Raw genomic sequence first — 26786 nt, 5'->3', positions numbered from 1 at the left:
CCTTCATATGTACCCATCTTCCTCATATTACCCTGAATGAGAAAGAACCACACTTGTTATTAAGCCCCTTTTGAGGAGTTCTGCATGATTTGGGATTTTATCTATAAAATGAATTCCTTCACTGAAACTATGTTAAAACGGCTTTTACCTTCATATTTATCAATGTCAAGATCGACTTCAACAAAGAACATTGTATTTTGCAGTAGAAGAAAGAGCAACACTGAAGGAACAGGAATCCGAGAATAAGCTTATTTTCATACGTTCTGCATGATTTGGGATTTTATGTATAAAATGAATTCCTTCACTCAAACCAAGTTAAAACTACTTTGTCCTTCATATTTATTAATGTCTAGATCGACTTCAACAAAGAACAACATTGTATTTTGCAGTAGCAGAAAGAGCAACACTGAAGGAACAGGAATCCGAAAATAAGCTTATTTTCATACGTTCTGCTTTATTTGGGATTTTGCTATAAAATTTTTGAGGAGTTATGCATGATTTTGGATTTAGCTATAAAAGTAATTCCTTCACTCAAACCAAGTGGAAACTGCTTTGTCCTTCATATTTATCTAGATCAATTTCAACAAAGAACGAGGTTGTATTTTGCATTATAGGAAAGAGCAACACTGGAGGATCAAGAATCCGAGAAAAAGCTTATCTTTCATGAGTTCTGCACGATTTCGGATTTTCCTATAAAATGAATTGCTTTGCGCAAACCAAGTTAAAATTGCTTTGTCCTTCATAGTTATCCACGTCTAAAAATTTTTCAAGAATAAAGTTCCTCATATTACCCTGAATGAGAAAGAAGCATCCCTTTGGTTGAGCAATACGTTCCTTTTGAGGAGTTATGCATGATTTCGGATTTTGCTATAAAATTCATTCCTTCACTCAAACCAAGTGGAAACTGCTTTGTCCTTCATATTTATAAATGTCAAAGCAGTTTTAACATAGTTTGAGTGAAGGAATTCATTTTAAAACAAAATCCCAAAACATGCACAACACAGCTTATTCTCGGATTCCTGATCCTTCAGTGTTGCTATTTGTTATATTGCCAAGTACAACGTGGTTTTTTGTTTTGTTTAAATTTATCTCGAAATTGATAAATATGGAAGGACAAAGCAGTTTTAACAAAATCCGAAATCGTGCAGAACTCATGAAAGCAAGCTTATACTCGGATTCCTGAAATTTAGATTTGCTCTTTCTTTTACTGCAAAGTACAAAGTTGTTTTTTTTTCTATTAAATCTTTCTAGACATGGTAAATATGAAGGACAAATCGGTTTTAACATAGTTTGAGTGAAGGAATGCATTTTATAAGCAAAATCCCAAATCATGCAAAACTCACGAAAAGCTTTTTCTCGCTTTTCACTACTTTTTACAAACTTTGGTCGGACGTTCACACCTTCTTGCAGCCGAACACATCCGCTTCCACTTTTGATGGTGTATATTCGGGCATTCAAACCTTTTCTTCCCCGCTTTTTACAAACCATGGTCGGACTTTCACGCCTTCTTGCAGCCGAACACTACCTCTCCCGCTTTTGATGATGTATGGTCCAGCATTCTTACCTTTTCTAACACATTTTTCAGCAATTATGGTCGGACATTCACACCTACTCACAGCCAAACACTTCCGCTCCCGCATTTGATGGTGTATAGTCAGGCATTTTCACCCTTTTTCATCAGCTTTTTGCATATTATGATCTGACATTCACACCTACTTGAAGTCGAACAGCTCCGCTCCCGCTTTTGATTATGTTTGGTTGGATATTCAAACCTTTTCTTAACTGCTTTTTACAAACTTTGGTTGGACGTTCACACCTTCTTGCAGCTAAACCACCTCCGCTCCCTGTTTTGATTATGTATGGTCTGGCAATACTATCGTTTCTTACCCATTTGTGAGTAATTATGGCTGGACATTCACACCTACTTGCAGCCAAACACCACCTCTCCCGCTTTTGACGATGTATGGACCGGCATTCTTACCTTTTCTAACACATTTTTTAGCAATTATGGTTGGAGACTCACACCTACTCGAAGCTGAACAACTCCGCTCCTGCATTTGATGGTGTATAGTCGGGCATTCTCACCCTTTCTCATCAGCTTTTTGCAAATTATGATCTGACATTCACATCTACTTGCAGTCGAACAGCTCTACTCCCGCTTTTGATTATGTTTGGTTGGATATTCGAACCTTTTCTTAACTGCTTTTTACAAACTTTGGTCGGACGTTCACACCTTCTTGCAGCTGAACACCTCCGCTTCCGCTTTTGATGGTATATATTCGGGCATTCGAACATTTTCTTACCCGCTTTTTACAAACCATGGTCGGACTTTCACACCTTTTTGTAGCCGAACAACTCCGCTCCCGCTATTGATTGTGTACAGTCGGGTATTTTAACCTTTTCTTACCCGCTTTTTACCAATTTTGGTCGGACATTCACACCTTCTTACAGCGGAACACCTCCGCTCCCTCTTTTGATGGTGTATGTTCGGGCATTCGAACCTTTTCTTACCCGCCTTTTACAAACTATGGTCGGACATTCAAACCTTCTTGTAGCCGAACACATCCACTCCTGCTTTTGATTATGTATGGTTGGGCATTCGCACCTTTTCTTAACCATTTTTCAGTAATTATTGTTGGACATTCAGACCTTCTTGCAGCTGAACACCTCCGCTCCCGCTTTTGATGGTGTATAGTCGGGCTTTCGAGCCTTTTCTTCCCCGGTTTTTACAAATTATGGTTGGACATTCAGACCTTGCAGCCGAAAACCTCCGCTCCCTCTTTTGATCATACATTGTCGGGCATTCGCACCTTGTCTTACCCGCTTTTCACAAACTTTAGTCAGATGATCACACCTTGCAGCTGAACCACCTCCGCTCCCTGTTTTGATCATGTATTGTCTGGCAATACTACCTTTTCTTACCCGTTTGTGAGTAATTATGGCTGGACATTCACACCTACTTGCAGCCGAACACCACTTCTCCCTCTTTTGATGATGAATGGTCCGGCATTCTAGTCTTTTCTAACACATTTTTCAGCAATTATGGTGGGACATTCACACCTACTCACAGCCGAACACTTCCGCTTCCGCATTTGATGGTGTATAGTCGGGCATTCTCACCTTTTCTCATCAGCTTTTTGCAAATTATGATCTGACTTTCGCACATACTTGCAGTCGAACAGCTCTACTCCCGCTTTTGATTATGTTTGGTTGGATATTCGAACCTTTTCTTAACTGCTTTTTACAAACTTTGGTTGGACGTTCACGTCTTCTTGTAGCCGAACACCTCCGCTTCCGCTTTAGATGGTGTACATTCGGGCATACGAACCTTTTCTTACCCGCTTTTTACAAACCATGGTCGTACTTTCACACCTTCTTGTAGCCGAAAAACTCCGCTCCCTCTTTTGATTGTGTACAGTCGGGTATTTTAACCCTTTCTTACCCGCTTTTTACCAACTATGGTCTGACTTTCACACCTTTTAGTAGCCGAACAACTCCGCTCCCGCTATTGATTGTGTACAGTCGGGTATTTTAACCTTTTCTTACCCGCTTTTTACAAACTATGGTCGGATATTCAAACCTGCTTGTAGCCGAACATATCCACTCCTGCTTTTGATGATGTATGGTTGGGCATTCGAACCTACTTGTTGCCCGCTTTTCATTAATTATGGGTGGACATTCACAACTTGTTGCTGCCAAACACTTCCGCTCCCTGTTTTGATCATGTATGGTTTGACATTCGCACCTTTTCTCACCCGCTTTTTACTATGGTCGGCCATTCACAGCTTCCTCTCCACCATACTTGTATGGTGGGATATTCACACCCATTTGCATCCGAAGACCTCCGCCCCCACTTTTGTTGATATTTAGTCGGTCATTCGCACCTTACCCGCTTTTGGCAAACTATGGCCTTCTTGCAGCCAAACACCTCTGATCTCGCTTTTGATGATGTGAGGTTGGGCATTCAGACCTTGCTTCACCTGCTTTTCACCAAATATAGTCGGACATTCACAACTTCTTCACACTTCCGCTCCACCTTTTAGTGTTCTATCACACCTTTTTTTCACCGCATTTAATAGATTATGGTTGGAAATTCTCACCCACTCTCATCCAAAGACCTCTCCTCCCGCTTTTGTTAATATATTTGAACTTTAGTCGGACATTCACACCTTCTTGCAGCTGAACCACCTCCGCTCCCTGTTTTGATCATGTATGGTCTGGCAATACTACCTTTTCTTACCCGTTTGTGAGTAATTATGGCTGGACATTCACACCTACTTTCAGCAGAACACCACCTCTCTCGCTTTTGATGATGTTTGGACCAGCATTCTTACCTTTTCTAACACATTTTTCAGCAATTATGGTGGGAGATTCACACCTACTCACAGCCGAACAACTCCGCTCCCGCATTTGATGGTGTATAGTCGGGCATTCTCACCCTTTCTCATCAGCTTTTTGCAAATTATGATCTGACATTCACACCTACTTGCAGTCGAACAGTTCTGCTCCCGCTTTTGATTATGTTTGGTTGGATATTCGAACCTTTTCTTAACTGCTTTTTACAAACTTTGGTTGGACGTTCACACCTTCTTGTAGCCGAACACATCCAGAGCTGCTTTTGATGATGTATGGTTGGGCATTCGCACCTTTTTTTTACCCATTTTTCAGGAATTATGGGTCGACATTCACACCTTCTTGCAGCCGAACACCTCCTCTCCCACTTATGATCATGAGCGGTTTGATTTTCGAAATTTTTACTTTCATGTTTTCTAGCAATTATTGATGGATATTCAGACCTTCTTGCAGCTGAACACCTCCGCTCCCACATTTGATCATACATTGTCGGGCATTCGCACCTTGTCTTACCAGCTTTTTACAAACTTTAGTCGAACATTCACACCTTCTTGCAGCTGAACACCTCCGCTCCCGCTTTTGATGGTGTATAGTCGGGCTTTCGAGCCTTTTCTTACCCAGTTTTTAGAAATTATGGTTGGACATTCAGACCTTGCAGCCGAAGACCTCCGCTCCCTCTTTTGATCATACATTGTCGGGCATTCGCACCTTGTCTTACCCGCTTTTTACAAACTATAGTCAGACATTCACACGTTGCAGCTGAACCACCTCCGCTCCCTGTTTTGATCATGTATGGTCTGGCAATACTACCTTTTCTTACCCGTTTGTGAGTAATTATGGCTGGACATTCACACCTACTTGCAGTCGAACAGCTCTGCTCCCGTTTTTGATTTTGTTTGGTTGGATATTCGACGCATTTCATAACTGCTTTTTACAATCTTTGGTCGGACGTTCACACCTTCTTGCAACCGAACACCTCCGCTTCCGCTTTTGATGGTATATATTCGGGAATTCGAACCTTTTCTTACCAGCTTTTTACAAACCATGGTTTGACTTTCACACCTTCTTGTAGCCGAACAACTCCACTCACGCTATTGATTGTGTACAGTCGGGTATTTTAACCTTTTCTTACCCGCTTTTTACCAACTATGGTCGGACAATCACACCGTCTTACAGCGGAACACATGACGTCGTCCCCATGACGATCCTGTCAAAACACTCATCGATGAAATCCGTGAGGCTCTCCAGGCTTTCTTCACTGTACTCCAGTGTTTTGTTTTTGTTTCACCCGATAATATATTTATTTAAACAGTAGTTATTGGCGTAATTATAATCTTACTATATTGTTTGCTCTATTTGAGGCGCGCCTTGTTTGAATCTGCCGATAGTCTCACACAATCTCGCGACACTACAGCATCACTCTCTCTCACATCTCCCACTCTCTCTCACATCGCCTCACTCTCTCTCACATCAGCTGCTGTCTTCTTTACTTAAAAAATAAATAAACCTTGGATGCTAGCTGGGCATATGAGGGACCCAGGTCATTGCCTTGCTGTTAGGAAGCTTAGAAATAAATGTACAGCAGAAATAAGAAAGGCCAAGTCTGATCATTATCTAAATTTGATTCCCAGAGTTTACTCAGATTTCACAAAAGTCTGTCCTACTGCTCCTGTTTTTAATTAGACTTCTATGCCTTCGCAGTCGCAGCTTTGTCACTCCTTTTAAGCTTATTGTATGTTCTAAATGTTGTTTTAATCGTGTCTTCAAAAGTTTTTTGTTTTTTTTGTCTCAGCTATTGTATATGAGATTATATTCTCCATTTATCTCCAAGTTTAAATAAATGTTATTACTAGTGTGGCACTTTCTATGTCAAGGGGACAGTGGTGGTACTCTGTCCTGCATCATCTTTATTTCTGCTAATCCATGCTTCATACCATAAAATTGGGAATACTATAATAAGAGTAATGATTAATAATACACAGCTGGTTCCTCTTAACCCACAAAATCCTGGTAATCTGAATGGATGCCACGGCCTTTGTCCATCCATTTTCCCTGTCTTATTTTTGTCACACCCTATGTTCTCATGTTAGCCGTTATTTTCTTCACTGAGGTTGAGATGAACCCCCTCCTGTTGAGAGAATTCCCCTTTGTAGTCAGACTTTTGCCTCAGAAAACAGCGGTGGGTAACTAACCTTTCCCTACTTCTGAAGGTCGTGGTACAATGTGATAAGTGAATCCAAGAAGTCCTTCAGCTGCTGTGGGTGATGTAAGTAGTACCTGAAATGGACCTTCCCCCCTTGGGCTGGACCAGTTCTTTTTCTTTATCACTTTGATGATGATCCAGTCCCCGGGTTTTATTGTCTTCAGAGATTCCTTCACCGGTTCACCTGGAACAGACTAAACAGAAGAGATCTCTCTACTTGTTAATATTTGTATTCTGCTAAGGTTTCTTCTCTTTTTCTTTTTTTCTTCATCATGTCAGTTGATGACTGTGTTTTGACTGTGGGAGTACAAATGGTCTGGAAATACCTTTTCTCAAATGGAGTTCATCTTGTGCTAGTTGGAGGATGCATTTTTAGGATGGTAAACAGTAAACCCAATATTTCCCATTTCTTCCATGATTTTTTTCAGTCTTGACTTAATTATTCCATTGTGTCTCTCCACGAAACCTGCTCATTGTGGATGATATGCACAGTGGTTTCTAAGGTCTATTTTAAGTTCTTTGCCATGTGAGATGACATTGTTTACAAAGTGTGTCAAATTATCACTGAAGATCTTTTCAGGAATTTCAAATCTAGAAATGATTTATTTTACCCGTGCTTTTGCTACTGAGAGTGCATCTGCTTGTGCACATGGAAATATTTCAGTCCATTTGGTAAAAACCTCTGTTGTCACTGAGTTTCCCTTAACATTAATTTAGTTCAAAGAAATCTACACATTAATGAAATAATGAAATCCAAACAAATATGTTGAAAAAGATACACTGGCTTAGGGAATTATCTTCGTTTTGGTCTTAGATTGCCCTGTGGATTGTATTTTGCACATATTTGACCTGCTAGACAAAACTTTATTCATTTATTTATTCTAAAAAAAAATTTCAATAATTAGTAAAACCATATGCTGTAAAAACCTTGTTCATTATTGCTTCCATCCCTCCTGTTGAGACATGACATGGTCCATGGGTCAATACTGCAGCATATTTATACAAATTCTTTGGCAGTATGGTTTTCCTTCCGGTCATTCATACGAGTCTATGGTAGATGGCAATTGAATAACATCTAATAATGCTAAAATATTTGTAGTTTATACATTTAGCTGTGGATGTCAACAGACCTGTTTTTCCAATGCTGTGTTAACACATGTACAGTTGAGAAGGCATACTGACTGTCAGTGTAAACGTTAACAACCTTTTTGTTATTTAATTTACAAGCTTCAGTTAAAGCTACCAATTTGACTGCTTGAACAGAGTCATTTTTTGGTAGTGGTTGTTTTAAGAAAACTTCAGTTTCTGTTACTACTGCAAATCCTGTAGCATTTGTGCCATCAGGGTTTTTTGCTTGACCTGTTGAATAAATATAGTTATTTCTGCATTTTCATAACGTATATCAGTTAAGTCTGGCCTGGGTAAAACACTGATGGTTATTTCTGACATGCAATCATGAGGCTTTCCATCTGTGGGGTATTTAGCAGTGTGGATGGATTAAGTGTAGCACATCTCTCGACAACAAGGTGTGGCTGTGAAAGAAGAACAGTTATGTAGGAGAGATGTCTGGTAAAGATATTTTGTTAAGTAACCATATCACAGCCACTGCATGAGGTACCTTAAGTGTTAATGGGTGAAATAACACCATAATTGTTGATGCCTGCACTGCCAATGGCTTCTGGCCATTGATTCAAAAATACGATCACGTCACTTTTTCCCCCTTTCAGTGGACACTGGCCCCTAATTACCGCAATTCAGCAGGGGGTCTTTCATTAGGAGTACTGGATTCCCCCGTAAACAGTTTCAGCTCCGACCCTGGACGGCGGAAAAAACGTCAAGATCTAGTTTGAGGACCCAATTGTTGAGAATATTCTTTCAATGAGACTCAGAGTTGCTGTAGTCAGTTAATGCAAAGGTTTAATCTTGCAGCAAGCTCAAGAATGTCTGTGTGTATGGGTGTATGTGTGCGAACGTGTGTGTGAGTTTGTGTGTGTGAGAGTTTAAAGAACCTGTTATCCACAGGCAGGTCTTAACTAGTATGGCACGGGTCCAGCCTGTCTCATCTTTTTTGGAAGATCCAGCACTCGGCCGTAACCCTTCTGTCTGTTTGGACTCTCACATACATTCGGTTAATCATAAAAAAACGAGAACAAAACTTTTTAGCCCCTTAAATTCATAAAACAGACATGGTGCAGTTATTTCCATTCTAGAAAATAAGAGTAATCACAACCATTCCTATAAATTCTGGATATTCTAACAATCTGAATCTTTTTTAAATGTTCGATGAAGCCCTTTGCTGTTCTATTTAGAGACTCAGCTGATCATAAACCAAGTTTTGCTCTTGAACCAAGCTTCTAAACTCTTCACCTTTTTCATTTCTCAGTTAGTATTCACTTTAAAACTGATTAAAAGAAAAAATAAATTAATGCCTATCAACAAATGTGGGATCTAAACTCTAGTGGTTCCTCTAAAATAATTTCCTTTCTCAATTCAGAAATGTGTGTGTGTAAGTCACAACACCCGTGACACCAAAACAGCTTTCTTTTCTCTCTTTTCTCTACACTCTGCACTGTGAGCACACACACCAAATCAGAAAGGCTTTTTTCTCTCTTTTCTACATTATGGACTGTGGGGACACAAAACCGCACTCTCTTTCTTTTTTTTTTTGATTGTGTGCCAGGGCGTTGTCTCACGTATTAGATTATGCTTCAGATACGAATGGGTTTATCAGTCACATCAGAATCCATACATACTGATCCTCCCGTAATAAAATGGTCGGATCTTATCAAACACACTTTGTTTCTTGTGACAATCAAGTCAGCGAAACAGCGTATACACGTCAAGACACTGAATCAAGTTTGCCACAAGAACTCATAAGTTTGGCAGTATTGCTCTGCCGTCAGCAACCATTTTATTTTCGTGAGACATGTGCAGGCACCTGTTCATCTACTGTTCTATCACTATGAATTAGTTTATCTATTATCAATAAGGATACTTCTACAACTACTATCAAAGTATGTCCGGACTTCTTATGTTGTCAGTTGCTATATATGAATAAGTGGGTAGCTACTGACAAGCATTAAGCATGTCACACAGCCCAAACATATAACATTTCAGGACACACCACACAGTTAACAACCACAGCGAAGCGTGTCAAAGCCCAAATATGTAACATTCAACAGGACACTTACACAACACATTCAAATCAAACTGTCAGACAACATACAAGAATATATACCCCAGCCGGCATTGCTACCTGCCTATTTTCCTACAGCTTACTATGTGTGCGCACACCTTTATTCACAAACTCTTCAACTTATACTCTTTTACCGAAGCTGCTACAGCTCGATTGGCCAAATACCCTTAGATCCTATTTCGGTGAATTTGACATCTGCCTTACATGTAACAGATTAGCGGTTTAGCAGTTTTAATTTAGTTTGAGTGAAGGAATTCATTTTATAGCAAAATCCGAAATCGTGAAGAACTCATGAAAGTAAGCTTATTCTCGGATTCCTGAAACTTTAGATTTGCTCTTTCTTTTACTGCAAAGTACAACGTTGGTTTTTTTTGTTTAAATCTTTCTAGACATGGTAAATATGAAGGACAAAGCAGTTTTAACATAGTTTGAGTGAAGGAATTAATTTTATAGATAAAATCCCAAGAGTCTGCTGAGAAAAGAGAGTGAATGCGAAGTAGACCTTAACACGGCTCTGGGAGCGAGCCGAGTGCGGGCTAACCGGGAGAATTGCTTGAAATAAACGCGACACCGAATGAGCGGTCAGAACAAAGCCTCAATACGGTGTTCCCGTGGTGTTTTTGTTGCTGCCTTGTCTTTTGCACAGAGTATAAGACAAGGCAGCCATCGAATAGGGCCCGATTGTTCCCTGTTTCGCTGACTTGATTGTCACAAGAAACAAAGTGTGTTTGATAAGATCCGACCATTTTATTACGGGAGGATCAGTATGTATGGATTCTGATGTGACTGATAAACCCATTCGTATCTTAAGCATAATCTAATACGTGAGACAACGCCCTGGCACACAATCAAAAAAAAAAAAAGAGAGAGCGGTTTTGTGTCCCCACAGTCCATAATGTAGAAAAGAGAGAAAAAAGCCTTTCTGATTTGGTGTGTGTGCTCACAGTGTAGAGTGTAGAGAAAAGAGAGAAAAGAAAGCCGTTTTGGTGTCACGGGTGTTGTGACTTACCCACACCCATTTCTGAATTGAGAAGTCTAGAGTTTAGAGTTTAGATCCCACATTTGTTGATAGGCATTCATTTATTTCTTCACTTCTGATGAAGTTTCAACAAAAAACAACATACTTTGTATTATGAGAAAGAACCAGACTCATTCTTCAGGAATCCGAAAATAAGCTCTATTTTACGAGTTATGCACGAATTCGGATTCTCCTATAAAACGAATTCCTTAACTCAAACCAAGTTAAGACTGCTTTGTCTTTCATATTTATTCATGTCTCATCAAGTTTCAACGATAAACAACGTTGTACTTTGTAGAATGAGAAAGAACTTCTTCAGCAATAAGCATCTCTCGACATATGACGAAGTACAGATTTTGCTATAAAATTAATTCCTTCTATCATCCTGACTTAAAACTGTTTCTCCTCCTTATTTATCCACTTCAAATCAAGTTTCAACAATTAAAAAAATTTTATAGTTTGAGAAAGAACAACTTAATCGTCAGCAATCAGTATAAAAAGAGGTTAAGAAAAGGTGCAAATGCCAACCATACATCACTAAAAGGTGGAGCGGAAGTATTCGGCTGCAAGTAGGTGTGAATGTTCGACCATATTTTGTAAAAAGCGGGTAAGAAAAGGTGCGAATGACCGACTAAATATCAACAAAAGAGGGGGCGGAGGTCTTCGGATGCAAATGGGTGTGAATATCCCACCATACAAGTATGGTGGAGAGGAAGCTGTGAATGGCCGACCATAGTAAAAAGTGGGTGAGAAAAGGTGCGAATGTCAAACCATACATGATCACAACAGGGAGCGGAGGTGTTTGGCTGCAACAAGTTGTGAATGTCCACCCATAATTAATGAAAAGCGGGCAACAAGTAGGTTCGAATGCCCAACCATACATCATCAAAAGCAGGAGTGGATATGTTCGACTACAAGAAGGTTTGAATATCCGACCATAGTTGGTAAAAAGCGGGTAAGAAAAGGTTAAAATACCCGACTGTACACAATCAATAGCGGGAGCGGAGTTGTTCGGCTACTAAAAGGTGTGAAAGTCCGACCATAGTTTGTAAAAAGCGGGTAAGAAAAGATTAAAATACCCGACTGTACATAATCAAAAGAGGGACCGGAGTTGTTCGGCTACAAGAAGGTGTGAAAGTACGACCATGGTTTGTAAAAAGCGGGTAAGAAAAGGTTCGTATGCCCGAATATACACCATCAAAAGCGGAAGCGGAGGTATTGGCTTCAAGAAGACAGTTAAGAAAAGGTTCGAATATCAAACCAAACATAATCAAAAGCGGGAGCAGAGCTGTTCGACTGCAAGTAGGTGCGAATGTCAAATCATAATTTGCAAAAAGCTGATGAGAAAAGGTGAGAATGCCCGACTATACATCATCAAATGCGGAAGCAGAAGTGTTCGGCTGTGAGTAGGTGTGAATGTCCGACCATAATTGCTGAAAAATGTGTTAGAAAAGACTAGAATGCCGGACCATTCATCATCAAAAGCGGGAGAAGTGGTGTTCGGCTGCAAGTAGGTGTGAATGTCCAGTCATAATTACTCACAAACGGGTAAGAAAAGGTAGTATTGCCAGACCATAAATGATCAAAACAGGGAGCGGAGGTGGTTCAGCTGCAAGAAGGTGTGAATGTCCGACTAAAATTTGTAAAAAGCAAAAATTTTCGAATATCAAACCGCACACAATCATAAGCGGGAGAGGAGGTGTTCAGCTGCAAGACGGTGTGAATGTCCACCCATAATTCCTGAAAAATGGGTAAAAAAAGGTGTTCATGCCCAACCATATATTATCAAAAGCAGGTGTGAATGTCAGATCATCATTTGCAAAAAGCTGATGAGAAAGGGTGAGAATGCCCGACTATACACCATCAAATGCGGGAGAGGAAGTGTTCGGCTATGAGTAGGTGTGAATGTCCGAGCATAATTGCTGAAAAATGTGTTAGAAAAGACTAGAATGCCGGACCATAGATCATCAAAAGCGGGAGAAGTGGTGTTCTACTGCAAAATACAATGTTGTTCTTTGTTGAAGTCGATCTAGACATTGATAAATATGAAGTTAAAAGCAGTTTTAACATAGTTTGAGTGAAGGAATTAATTTTATAGTAAAGTCCGAAATCGTGCAGAACTCATGAAAGCAAGCTTATACTCGGATTCCTGAAACTTTTGATTTGCTCTTTCTTTTACTGCAAAGTACAACGTTGTTTTTTTTTGTTTAAATCTATCTAGACATTGATAAATATGGTAAAAGCCGTTTTAACATAGTTTCAGTGAAGGAATTCATTTTATAGATAAAATCCCAAATCATGCAGAACTCATGAAAGCAAGCTTATACTCGGATTCCTGAAACTTTAGATTTGCTCTTTCTTTTACTGCAAAGTGCAACGTTGTTTTTTTTGTTTAAATCTTTCTAGACATGGTAAATATGAAGGACAAAGCAGTTTTAACATAGTTTGAGTGAAGGAATGCATTTTAAAACAAAATCCCAACACATGCAGAACTCATGAAAAGCTTATTCTCGGATTCCTGATCCTTCAGTGTTGCTCTTTCTTATAATGCAAAGTACAACGTGGTTTTTTTTGTTTAAATCTATATCGACATTGATAAATATGGAAGGACAAAGCATTTTTAACTTAGTTTGAGTGAAGGAATTCATTTTATAGAGAAATCCGAAATCGTGCAGAACTCATGAAAGCAAGCTTATACTCGGATTCCTGAAACTTTAGATTTGCTCTTTCTTTTACTACAAAGTACAACGTTGTTTTTTTGTTTAAATCTTTCTAGACATGGTCTATATGAAGGACAAATCAGTTTTAACATAGTTTGATTGAAGGAATGCATTTTATAAGCAAAATCACAAATCATGCAGAACTCATGAAAAGCTTTTTCTCGGATTTCTGAACCTTTCTTTCTTTTGCTGCAAAATACAACGTTGTTTTTTGTTGAAATATATCTAGACATTGATAAATACCAGCCGAACATCTCTTCTGCCACTTTTGATAATTTATGGTTGGGCATTCTTACCTTTTCTTACCCGCTTTTTACAAATTATGATCTGACATTCACACCTACTTGCAGTCGGTGTGTGATCATGTGCGGTTTGATGTTCGAAAATTTTCTTTCATGTTTTCTAGCAATTATTGATGGACATTCAGACCATCTTACAGCGGAGCTCCTCCGCTCCCTCTTTTGATGGTGTATGTTCGGGCATTCGAACCTTTCCTTACCCGCTTTTTACAAACTATAGTCGGACATTCAAACCTTCTTGTAGCCGAACACATCCACTCCTGCTTTTGATGATGTATGGTTGGGCATTCGCACCTTTTCTTACCCATTTTTCAGTAATTATGGGTGGACATTAAGACCTTCTTACAGCCGAACACCTCCGCTGCCGCTTTTGATGGTGTATAGTCTTGCTTTCGAGCCTTTTCTTCCCTGGTTTTTACAAATGATGGTTGGACATTCAGACCTTCTTGAAGCCGAAAACCTTCGCGCCCTCTTTTGATCATACATTGTCGGGCATTCGCACCTTGTCTTACCCGCTTTTTACAAACTTTAGTCAGACATTCATACGTTCTTGCAGCTGAACCACCTCCGCTCCCTGTTTTGATCATGTATGGTCTGGCAATACTACCTTTTCTTACCCGTTTGTGAGTAATTTTGGCTGGACATTCACACCTACTCACAGCCGAACACCACCTCTCCCGCTTTTGATGATGTATGGTCCAGCATTCTAACCCTTTCTCATCAGCTTTTTGCAAATTATGATATGACATTCACACCTACTTGCAGTCGAACAGCTCCCGCTTTTGATTATGTTTGGTTGGATATTCGAACCTTTTCTTAACTGCTTTTTACAAACTTTGTTCGGACGTTCACGTCTTCTTGAAGCCGAACACCTCCGCTTCCGCTTTTGATGGTGTATATTCGGATATACGAACCTTTTCTTACCCGCTTTTTACAAACCATGGTCGGACTTTCACACCTTCTTGTAGCTGAACAACTCTACTCCCTCTTTTGATTGTGTACAGTCGGGTATTTTAACCTTTTCTTACCCGCTTTTTACCAACTATGGTGGGACATTCACACCTTACAGCGGAACACCTCCGCTCCCTCTTTTGATGGTGTATGTTCGGGCATTCGAACCTTTTCTTACCCGCCTTTTACAAACTATGGTCGGACATTCAAACCTTCTTGTAGCCGAAAACCTCCGCCCCCTCTTTTGATCATACATTGTCGGGCATTCGCACCTTTTCTTACCCGCTTTTTACAAACCATGGTCGGACTGTCACACCTTCTTGTAGCCGAACACATCCGCTCCCGCTATTGATTGTGTACAGTCGGGTTTTTTAACCTTTTCTTACCCGCTTTTTACCAACTCTGGTCGGACATTCACACCTTCTTACAGCGGAACACGTCCGCTCCCTCTTTTGATGGTGTATTTTCGGGCATTCGAACCTTTTCTTACCCGCTTTTTACAAACTATGGTCTGACATTCAAACCTTCTTGTAGCCGAACGCATCCACTCCTGCTTTTGATGATGTGTGGTTGGGCATTCAAGCCTACTTGTTGCCCGCTTTTCATTAATTATGGGTGGACATTCACACCTTGTCGCAGCCAAACACCTCCGCTCCCTGTTTTGATCATGTATGGTTGGACATTCGAACCTTTTCTTACCCGCTTTTTACAAACTATGGTCGGACATTCAAACCTTCTTGTAGCCGAACACCTCCTCTCCCTCTTTTGATGATGTATGGTTGGGCATTCGCACCTTTTCTTACCCATTTTTAAGTAATTATGGGTGGACATTCACACCTTCTTGCAGCTGAACACCTCCTCTCCCGCTTATGATCATGTGCGGTTTTATATTCGGAAATTTTCTTTCATATTTTCCAGCAATTATTGATGGACATTCGGACCTTCTTGCAGCTGAACACCTCCGCTCCCGCTTTTGATGGTGTATAGTCGGGCTTTCGAGGCTTTTCTTCCCCGGTTTTTACAAATTATGGTTGGACATTCAGACATTGCAGCCGAAAACCTCCGCGCCCTCTTTTGATCATACATTGTCGGGCATTCGCACCTTGTCTTACCCGCTTTTTACAAACTTTAGTCAGAAATTCACACCTTGCAGCTGAACCACCTCCGCTCCCTGTTTTGATCATGTATTGTCTGGCAATACTACCTTTTCTTACCCGTTTGTGAGTAATTATGGCTGGACATTCACACCTACTTGCAGCCGAAAACAACTTCTCCCGCTTTTGATGATGTATGGTCCGGCATTCTAGTCTTTTCTAACACATTTTTCAGCAATTATGGTCGGACATTCTCACCTACTCACAGCCGAATACTTCCGCTCCCGCATTTGATGGTGTATAGTCAGGCATTTTCACCCTTTCTCATCAGCTTTTTGTAAATTATGATCTGACATTCACACCTACTTGCAGTCGAACAGCTCTGCTCCCGCTTTTGATTATGTTTGGTTGGATATTCGAACCTTTTCTTAACTGCTTTTTACAAACTTTGGTCGGACGTTCACACCTTCTTGCAGCCGAACACCTCCGCTTCAACATACTTTGTATTATGAGAAAGAACCAGACTCATTCTTCAGGAATCCGAAAATAAGCTCTATTTTACCAGTTATGCACGAATTCGGATTCTCCTATAAAACAAATTCCTTAACTCAAACCAAGTTAAGACTGCTTTGTCCTTCATATTTATTCATGTCTAATCAAGTTTCAACTATAAACAACGTTGTACTTTGTAGAATGAGAAAGAACTTCTTAGGCAATAAGCATCTCTCGACATATGACGAATTACAGATTTTGCTATAAAATTAATCCCTTCTATCAGCCTGACTAAAACTGTTTGTCCTCCTTATTTATCCACTTCAAATCAAGTTTCAAAAATTAAAAACTTTTTATAGTTTGAGAAAGAACAACTTAATCCTCAGCAATCAGTATAAAAAGAGGGTAAGAAAAGGTGCAAATGCCAACCATACATCACTAAAAGGTGGAGCGGAAGTATTCGGCTGCAAGTAGGTGTGAATGTCCGATCATAATTTGTAAAAAGCGGGTAAGGTGCGAATGGCCAACTAAATATCAACAAAAGTGGGGGCGGAGGTCTTCGGATGCAAGTGGGTGTGAATATCCCACCATACAAGTATGGTGGAGAGGAAGCTGTGAATGGCCGACCATAGTAAAAAGCTGGTGAGAAAAGGTGCGAATGTCAAACCATACATGATCAAAACAGGGAGCGGAGGTGTTTGGCTGCGACAAGGTGTGAATGTCCACCCATAATTAATGAAAAGCCGGCAACAAGTAGGTTCGAATGCCCAATCATACATCATCAAAATCAGGAGCGGAGGTGTTCTGCTGTAAGAAGTTATGAATGTCCGACCATAGTTGGTAAAAAGCGGGTAAGAAAAGGTTAAAATACCCGACTGTACACAATCAATAGCGGGAGCGGAGTTGTTCGGCTACTAAAAGGTGTGAAAGTCCGATCATGGTTTGTAAAAAGCGGGTAAGAAAAGGTGCGAATGCCCCGACAATGTATGATCAAAAGAGGGAGCGGAGGTTTTCGGCTACAAGAAGGTCTGAATGTCCAACCATAATTTGTTAAAACCGGGTAAGAAAAGGCTCGAAAGCCCGACTATACACCATCAAAAGCGGGAGCGGAGGTGTTCAGCTGCAAGAAGGTGTGAATGTTTGACTAATGTTTGTAAAAAGCTGGTAAGACAAGGTGCGAATGCCCGACAATGTATGATCAAAAGCGGGAGCAGAGGTGTTCAGCTGCAAGTAGGTCTGAATGTCCATCAATAATTGCTAGAAATAATTAAAGTCAAAATTTCGAAAATGAAACCGCACATGATCAAAAGTGGGAGATGAGGTGTTCAGCTGCAAGGTGTGAATGTCCGACTATATTTGGTGAAAAGCAGGTGAAGCAAGGTCTGAATGCCCAACCTTACATCATCAAAAGCGAGATCAGAGGTTTTTGGCTGCAAGAAGGCCATAGTTTGCCAAAAGCGGGTAAGGTGCGAATGACCGACTAAATATCAACAAAAGTTGGGGCGGATGTCTTCGGATGCAAGTGGGTGTGAATATCCCACCATACAAGTATGGTGGAGAGGAAGCTGTGAATTGCTGACAATAGTTTGCAAAAAGTGGGTGAGAAAAGGTGCGAATGTACAACCATACATGATCAAAACAGGGAGCGGAGGTGTTTGAGTGTGACAAGGTGTGAATGTCCACCCATAATTAATGAAAAGCGGGCAAGAAGTAGGTTCGAATGCCCAACCACACATCATCAAAAGCAGGAGTGGATGTGTTCGGCTACAAGAAGGTTTGAATGTCCGAGCATAGTTTGTAAAAAGCGGGTAAGAAAAGGTCCGAATGCTTGAACATACACAATCAAAAGAGGGAGCGGAGGTGTTCCGCTGTAAGAAGGTGTGAATATCCGACCAGAGTTGGTAAGAAGCGGGTAAGAAAAGGTTAAAAAACCCGACTGTACACAATCAATAGCGGGAGCGGATGTGTTCGGCTACAAGAAGGTGTGACAGTCCGACCATGGTTTGTAAAAAGCGGGTAAGAAAAGGTGCGAATGCCCGACAATGTATGATCAAAAGAGGGAGCGGAGGTTTAAGGCTACAAGAAGGTTTGAATGTCCGACGATAGTTTGTAAAAAGCGGGTAAGAAAAGGTTCGAATGCCCGACTATACACCATCAAAAGCGGAAGCGGAGGTGTTCCACTGTAAGACGGTGTGAATGTCCGACCATAGTTGGTAAAAAGCGGGTAAGAAAAGGTTTAACTACCCGACTGTACACAATCAATAGCGGGAGTGGAGTTGTTCGGCTACAAGAAGGTGTGAAAGTCCGACCATGGTTTGTAAAAAGTGGGTAAGAAAAGGTTCGAATTCCCGAATATATACCATCAAAAGCGGAAACAGAGGTGTTCGGTTGCAAGAAGGTGTGAACGTCTGACCACAGTTTGTAAAAAGCAGTTAAGAAAAGGTTGGAATATCCAACCAAACAAAATCAAAAGCGGGAGCAGAGCTGTTCGACTGCAAGTAGGTGTGAATGTCCAGCCATAATTACTCACAAACGGGTAAGAAAAGGTAGTATTGCCAGACCATACATTATCAAAACAGGGAGCGGAGGTGGTTCAGCTGCAACGTGTGAATGTCTGACTATAGTTTGTAAAAAGCGGGTAAGACAAGGTGCGAACGCCCGACTTTACACCATCAAAAGCGGGAGCGGAGGTGTTCAGCTGCAAGAAGGTGTGGATGTTTGACTAAAGTTTATAAAAATCTGGTAAGACAAAGTGCGAATGCCCGACAATGTATGATCAAAAGCGGGAGCGGAGGTGTTCAGCTGCAAGAAGGTCTGAATGTCCATCAATAATTGCTAGAAAAAATTTAAGTAAAAATTTCGAAAATCAAACCGCACATGATCATAAGTGGGAGAGGAGGTGTTCAGCTGCAAGAAGGTGTGAATGTCCACCCATAATTCCTGAAAAATGGGTAAAACAAAGGTGCTAATGCCCAACCATACATCATCAAAAGCAGCTGTGGATGTGTTCGGCTACAAGAAGGTGTGAACATCCAACCAAAGTTTGTAAAAAGCAGTTAAGAAAAGGTTCGAATATCCAACCAAATATAATCAAAAGCGGGAGCAGAACTGTTTGACTGCAAGTAGGTGTGAATGTCAGATCATAATTTGCAAAAACCTGATGAGAAAGAGTGAGAATGCCCGACTATACACCATCAAATGAGGGAGCGGAGTTTATCGGCTGTGAGTAGGTGTGAATCTCTGACCATAATTGCTGAAAAATGTGTTAGAAAAGACTAGAATGCCGGTCCATACATCATCAAAAGCGAGAGAGGTGGTGTTCGGCTGAAAGTAGGTGTGAATGTCCAGCCATAATTACTCACAAACGGGTAAGAAAAGGTAGTATTGCCAGACCATACATGATCAAAACAGGGAGCGGAGGTGGTTCAGCTGCAAGAAGGTGTGAATGTCCGACTAAAGTTCAAATATATTAACAAAAGCGGGAGGAGAGGTCTTCGGGTGAGAGTGGTTGAGAATTTCCAACCATAATCTATAAAATGCGGTGAAAAAAGGTGTGATAGAACACTAAAAGGTGGAGCGGAAGTGTGAAGAAGGTGTGAATGTCCGACTATATTTGGTGAAAAGCAGGTGAAGCAAGGTCTGAATGCCCAACCTTAAAACATCAAAAGCGAGATCAGAGGTGTTTGGCTGCAAGAAGGCCATAGTTTGCCAAAAGCGGGTAAGGTGCAAATGACCGACTAAATATCAACAAAAGTGGGGGCGGAGGTCTTCGGATGCAAGTGGGTGTGAATATCCCACCATACAAGTATGGTGGAGAGGAAGCTGTGAATTGCTGACCATAGTTTGCAAAAAGCGGGTGAGAAAAGGTGCGAATGTCCAACCATACATGATCAAAACAGGGAGCGGAGGTGTTTGGCTGCGACAAGGTGTGAATGTCCACCCATAATTAATGAAAAGCGGGCAAGAAGTAGGTTTGAATGCCCAACCATACATCATCAAAAGCAGGAGTGGATGAGTTCGGCTACAAGAAGATTTGAATGTCCGAGCATAGTTTGTAAAAAGCGGGTAAGAAAATGTTCGAATGCCCGAACATACACCATCAAAAGAGGGAGCGGAGATGTTCGGCAACAAGAAGGTGTGAAAGTCCGACCATAGTTTGTAAAAAGCGGGTAAGAAAAGGTTCGAATGCCCAAAAATACACCATCAAGAGAGGGAGCGGACGTGTTCCGCTGTAAGACGGTGTGACAGTCCGACCATAGTTGGTAAAAAGCGGGTAAGAAAAGGTTAAAATACCCGACTGTACACAATCAATAGCGGTAGCGGAGTTGTTCGGCTACAAGAAGGTGTGAAAGTCCAACCATGGTTTGTAAAAAGCGGGTAAGAAAAGGTTCGAATGCCCGAAAATACATCATCAAAAGAGGGAGCGGACGTGTTCCGCTGTAAGACGGTGTGAATGTCCGACCATAGTTGGTAAAAAGCGGGTAAGAAAAGATTAAAATACCCGACTGTACACATTCAATAGCGGGAGCAGGGTTGTTCGGCTACAAGAAGGTGTGAAAATCCACCCATGGTTTGTAAAAAGCGGGTAACAAAAGGTTCGAATGCCCGAATATATACAATCAAAAGCGGAAGCGGAGGTGTTCGGCTGCAAGAAGGTGTGAACGTCCTACCAAAGTTCGTAAAAAGCAGTTAAGAAAAGGTTCGAATATCCAACCAAACATAATCAAAAGCGTGAGCAGAGCTGTTCGACTGCAAGTAGGTGTGAATGTCAGATCATAATTTGCAAAAAGCTGATGAGAAAGGGTGATAATGCCCGACTATACACCATCAAATGCGGTAGCGGATTTGTTCAGCTGTGAGTAGGTGTGAATGTCCAGCCAAAATTGCTCACAAACGGGTAAGAAAAGGTAGTATCTCCAGAACATACATGATCAAAACAGGGAGCAGAGGTGGTTCAGCTGCAAGAAGGTCTGAATGTCCGACTAAAGTTTGTAAAAAGCGGTTAAGACAAGGTGCGAATGCCCAACAATGTATGATCAAAAGAGGGAGCGGAGGTGTTAGGTTGCAAGAAGGTCTTGAATGTCCAACCATAAATTGTAAAAACCGGGAAGAAAAGGCTTGAAAGCCCGACTATACACCATCAAAAGCGCGAGCAGAGGGGTTCAGCTGCAAGAAGGTCTGAATGTCCATCAATAATTTCTTTAAAACATGAAAGAAAATTTTCGAATATCAAACCGCACATGATCATAAGCGGGAGAGGAGGTGTTCAGCTGCAAGACGGTGTGAATGTCCACCCATAATTCCTGAAAAATGGGTAAAAAAAGGTGCGAATGCCCAACTATACATTATCTAAAGCAGGTGTGAATGTCAGATCATAATTTGCAAAAAGCTGATGAGAAAGGGTGAGAATGCCCGACTATACACCATCAAATGCGGGAGCGGAGCTGTTCGGCTCTGAGTAGGTGTGAATGTCCGACCATAAGTGCTGAAAAATGTGTTAGAAAAGGTAAGAATGCCGGACCATACATCATCAAAAGCGAAAAGGTGCGAATGCCCGACAATGTATGATCAAAAGAGGGAGCGGAGGTTTTCGGCTGCAAGGTCTGAATGTCCAACCCTAATTTGTAAAAACCGGGGAAGAAAAGGCTCAAAAGCCCGACTATACACCATCAAAAGCGGAGCGGAGGTGTTCAGCTGCAAGAAGGTCTGAATGTCCACCAATAATTACTGAAAAATGGTTAAGAAAAGGTGCGAATGCCCAACCATACATCATCAAAAGCAGCAGTGGATGTGTTCGGCTACGAGAAGGTGTGAACGTCCAACCAAAGTTTGTAAAAAGCAGTTAAGAAAAGGTTCGAATATCCAACCAAACATAATCAAAAGCGGGAGCAGAACTGTTCGACTGCAAGTAGGTGTGAATGTCAGATCATAATTTGCAAAAAGCTGATGAGAAAGGGTGAGAATGCCCAACTATACACCATCAAATGCGGGAGCGGAGTTGTTCGTCTGTGAGTAGGTGTGAATTTCCAACCATAATTGCTGAAAAATGTGTTAGAAAAGGTAAGAATGCCGGACCATACATCATCAAAAGCGAGAGAGGTGGTGTTCTGCTGAAAGTAGGTGTGAATGTCCAGCCATAATTACTCACAAACGGGTAAGAAAAGGTAGTATTGCCAGACCATACATGATCAAAACAGGGAGCGGAGGTGGTTCAGCTGCACGAAGGTGTGAATGTCCGACTAAAGTTCAAATATATTAACAAAAGCGGAAGGAGAGGTCTTCGGATGAGAGTGGTTGAGAATTTCCAACCATAATCTATAAAATGCGGTGAAAAAAAGGTGTGATAGAACACTAAAAGGTGGAGCGGAAGTGTTCGGCTGCAAGAAGGTGTGAATGTCCGACCAGAGATGGTAAGAAGCGGGTAAGAAAAGGTTAAAAAACCCGACTGTACACAATCAATAGCGGGAGCGGATGTGTTCAGCTACAAGAAGGTGTGACAGTCCGACCATGGTTTGTAAAAAGCGGGTAAGAAAAGGTGCGAATGCCCGACAATGTATGATCAAAAAAGGGGGCGGAGGTTTTCGGCTACAAGAAGGTTTGAAAGTCCGACCATAGTTTGTAAAAAGCGGGTAAGAAAAGGTTCGAATGCCCGACTATATACCATCAAAAGCGGAAGCGGAGGTGTTTGGTTGCAAGAAGGTGTGAACGTCCGACCAAAGATTGTAAAAAGCAGTTAAGAAAAGCGTTGAATATCCAACCAAACAAAATCAAAAGCGGGAGCAGAGCTGTTCGACTGCAAGTAGGTGTGAATGTCCAGCCATAATTACTCACAAACGGGTAAGAAAAGGTAGTATTGCCAGACCATACATGATCAAAACAGGGAGCGGAGGTGGTTCAGCTGCAACGTGTGAATGTCTGACTATAGTTTGTAAAAAGCGGGTAAGACAAGGTGCAAATGCCCGACAATGTATGATCAAAAGAGGGAGCAGAGGTGTTCGGCTGCAAGGTCTGAATATCCAACCATAATTTCTAAAAACCAGGTAAGAAAAGGCTCGAAAGCACGACTTTACCCCATCAAAAGCGGGAGCGGAGGTGTTCAGCTGCAAGAAGGTGTGAATGTTTGACTAAAGTTTGTAAAAATCTGTTAAGACAAGGTGCGAATGCCCGACAATGTATGATCAAAAGCGGGAGAGGTGGTGTTCGGCTGCAAGAAGGTGTGAAAGTCCGACCATGGTTTGTAAAAAGCGGGTAAGAAAAGGTTTGAATTGCCCGAATAGACACCATCAAAAGTGGAAGCGGATGTGTTCTGCTGCAAGAAGGTGTGAACGTCCGACCAAAGTTTGTAAAAAGCAGTGAAAAGCGAGAAAAAGCTTTTCGTGAGTTCTGCCCGATTTCGTATATTTCATATTTATCAATGTCGAGATAGATTTAAACAAAACAAAAAAACACATTGTACTTTGCAATATAACAAATAGCAACACTGAAGGATCAGGAATCCGAGAATAAGATTTTGTTTTTAAATGAATTCCTTCACTCAAACTATGTTAAAACTGCGTTGACATTGATAAATATGAAGGAAATGCAGTTTCCACTTGGTTTGAGTGAAGGAATTAATTTTATAGCAAAATCCGAAATCATGCATAACTCCTCAAAAGGAACGTATTGCTAAACCAAAGGGATGCTTCTTTCTCATTCAGGGTAATATGAGGAACTTTATTCTTGATACATTTTTAGACATGGATAACTATGAAGGACAAAGAAATTTTAACTTGGTTTGAGCAAAGCAATTCATTTTATAGGAAAATCCGAAATCGTGCAGAACTCATGAAAGTAAGCTTTTTCTCGGATTCCTGATCCCCCAGTGTTGCTCTTTCCTATAATGCAAAATACAACTTCGTTCTTTGTTGAAATTGATCTTGATAAATATGAAGGACAAAGCAGTTTCCACTTGGTTTGAGTGAAGGAATTAATTTTATACATAAAATCCCAAATCATGCAGAACGTATGAAAATAAGCTTATTCTCGGATTCCTGATCCTTCAGTGATGCTCTTTCTTCTACTGCAAAATCCAATGTTTCTTCTTTGTTGAAGTCGATCTAGACATTGATAAATATGAAGTTAAAAGCAGTTTTAACATAGTTTGAGTGAAGGAATTCATTTTATAGCAAAATCCCAAATCATGCAGAACGTATGAAAAGAAGCTTATTTTCGGATTCCTGATCCTTCAGTGTCTCTCTTTCTTCTACTGCAATATACAATGTTGTTCTTTGTTGAAGTCGATCTAGACATTGATAAATATGAAAGACAAAGCAGTTTTAACTTGGTTTGAGTGAAGGAATTCATTTTATACATAAAATCCCAAATCATGCAGAACGTATGAAAATAAGCTTATTCTCGGATTCCTGATCCTTCAGTGATGCTCTTTCTTCTACTGCAAAATCCAATGTTTCTTCTTTGTTGAAGTCGATCTAGACATTGATAAATATGAAGGTAAAAGCCGTTTTAACATAGTTTGATTGAAGGAGTGTTTTTTATAAGCCAAATCCCAAATCATGCAGAACTCATGAAAAGCTTTTTCTCGGATTTCTGAACCTTTCTTTCTTTTACTGCAAAATACAACGTTGTTTTTTGTTCAAATCTATCTAGACATTTATAAATACCAGCCGAACATATCTGCTGCCGCTTTTGATAATTTATGGTTGGGCATTCTTACCTTTTCTTACCCGCTTTTTCCAAATTATGATCTGACATTCACACCTACTTGCAGTCGAACACCTCTCCCGCTTATGATCATGTGCAGTTTGATATTCGAAAATTTTCTTTCATGTTTTCTAGCAATTATTGATGGACATTCAGACCGTCTTCCAGCGGAGCTAATCCGCTCCCTCTTTTGATGGTGTATGTCCGGGCATTCGAACCTTTCCTTACCCGCTTTTTACAAACTATAGTCGGACATTCAAACCTTCTTGTAGCCGAACACATCCACTCCTGCTTTTGATGATGTATGGTTGGGCATTCGCACCTTTTCTTACCCATTTATCAGTATTTATGGGTGGACATTCAGACCTTCCTACAGCCGAACCACCTCCGCTCCCTGTTTTGATCATGTATGGTCTGGCAATACTACCTTTTCTTACCCGTTTGTGAGTAATTATGGCTGGATATTCACACCTTCTTGCAGCCGAACACCACCTCTCCCGCTTTTGATGATGTATGGTCCGGTATTCTTACCTTTTCTAACACGTTTTTCAGCAATTATGGTCGGACATTCACACATACTCACAGACAAACACCTCCGCTCCCGCATTTGATGGTGTATAGTAGGGCATTCAAACCTTTTCTTACCCGCTTTTTACCAACTATGGTCGGACATTCAAACCTTCTTGTAGCCGAAAACCTCCACTCCCTCTTTTGATCATACATTGTATGGCATTCGCATCTTTTCTTACCCGCTTTTTACAAACCATGGTCGGACTTTCACACCTTCTTGTAGCGGAACACGTCCGCTCCCTGTTTTGATGGTGTATTTTTGGGCATTCAAAGCTTTTCTTACCCGCTTTTTACAAACTATGCTCGGACATTCAAACCTTCTTGTAGCCGAACACATCCACTCCTGCTTTTGATGATGTATGGTTGGGCATTGGAACCTACTTCTTGCCCGCTTTTCATTAATTATGGGTGGACATTCACACCTTGTCGCAGCCAAACACCTCCGCTCCCTGTTTTGATCATGTATGGTTGGACATTCGCACCTTTTCTCACCCGCTTTTTGCAAACTATGGTCAGCAATTCACAGCTTCCTCTCCACCATACTTGTATGGTGGGATATTCACACCCACTTGCATCCGAAGACCTCCGCCCCCACTTTTGTTGATATTTAGTCGGTCATTCGCACCTTACCCGCTTTTGGCAAACTATGGCCTTCTTGCAGCCAAACACCTCTGATCTCAATTTTGATGATGTAAGGTTGGGCATTCAGACCTTGCTTCACCTGCTTTTCACCAAATATAGTCGGACATTCACACCTTCTTGCAGCCGAACACTTCCGCTCCACCTTTTAGTGTTCTATCACACCTTTTTTTCACAACATTTTATAGATTATGGTTGGAAATTCTCAACCACTCTCATCCGAAGACCTCTCCTCCCGCTTTTGTTAATATATTTGAACTTTAGTCGGACATTCACACCTTCTTGCAGCTGAACCACCTCCGCTCCCTGTTTTGATCATGTATGGTCTGGCAATACTACCTTTTCTTACCCGTTTGTGAGTAATTATGGCTGGACATTCACACCTACTTTCAGCCGAACACCACCTCTCTCGCTTTTGATGATGTTTGGACCGGCATTCTTACCTTTTCTAACACATTTTTCAGCAATTATGGTTGGAAATTCACACTTACTCACAGACGAACAACTCCGCTCCCGCATTTGATGGTGTATAGTTGGGCATTCTCACCCTT

This window comes from Leuresthes tenuis, unplaced genomic scaffold (assembly GCF_036924035.1).
Source record: "Leuresthes tenuis unplaced genomic scaffold, fLeuTen1.0.hap1 SCAF_5, whole genome shotgun sequence".
In the NCBI taxonomy this organism is placed as follows: domain Eukaryota; kingdom Metazoa; phylum Chordata; class Actinopteri; order Atheriniformes; family Atherinopsidae; genus Leuresthes; species Leuresthes tenuis.
The sequence above is the reverse complement of the archived record's forward strand: the minus strand, read 5'-3'. Positions refer to the sequence as shown.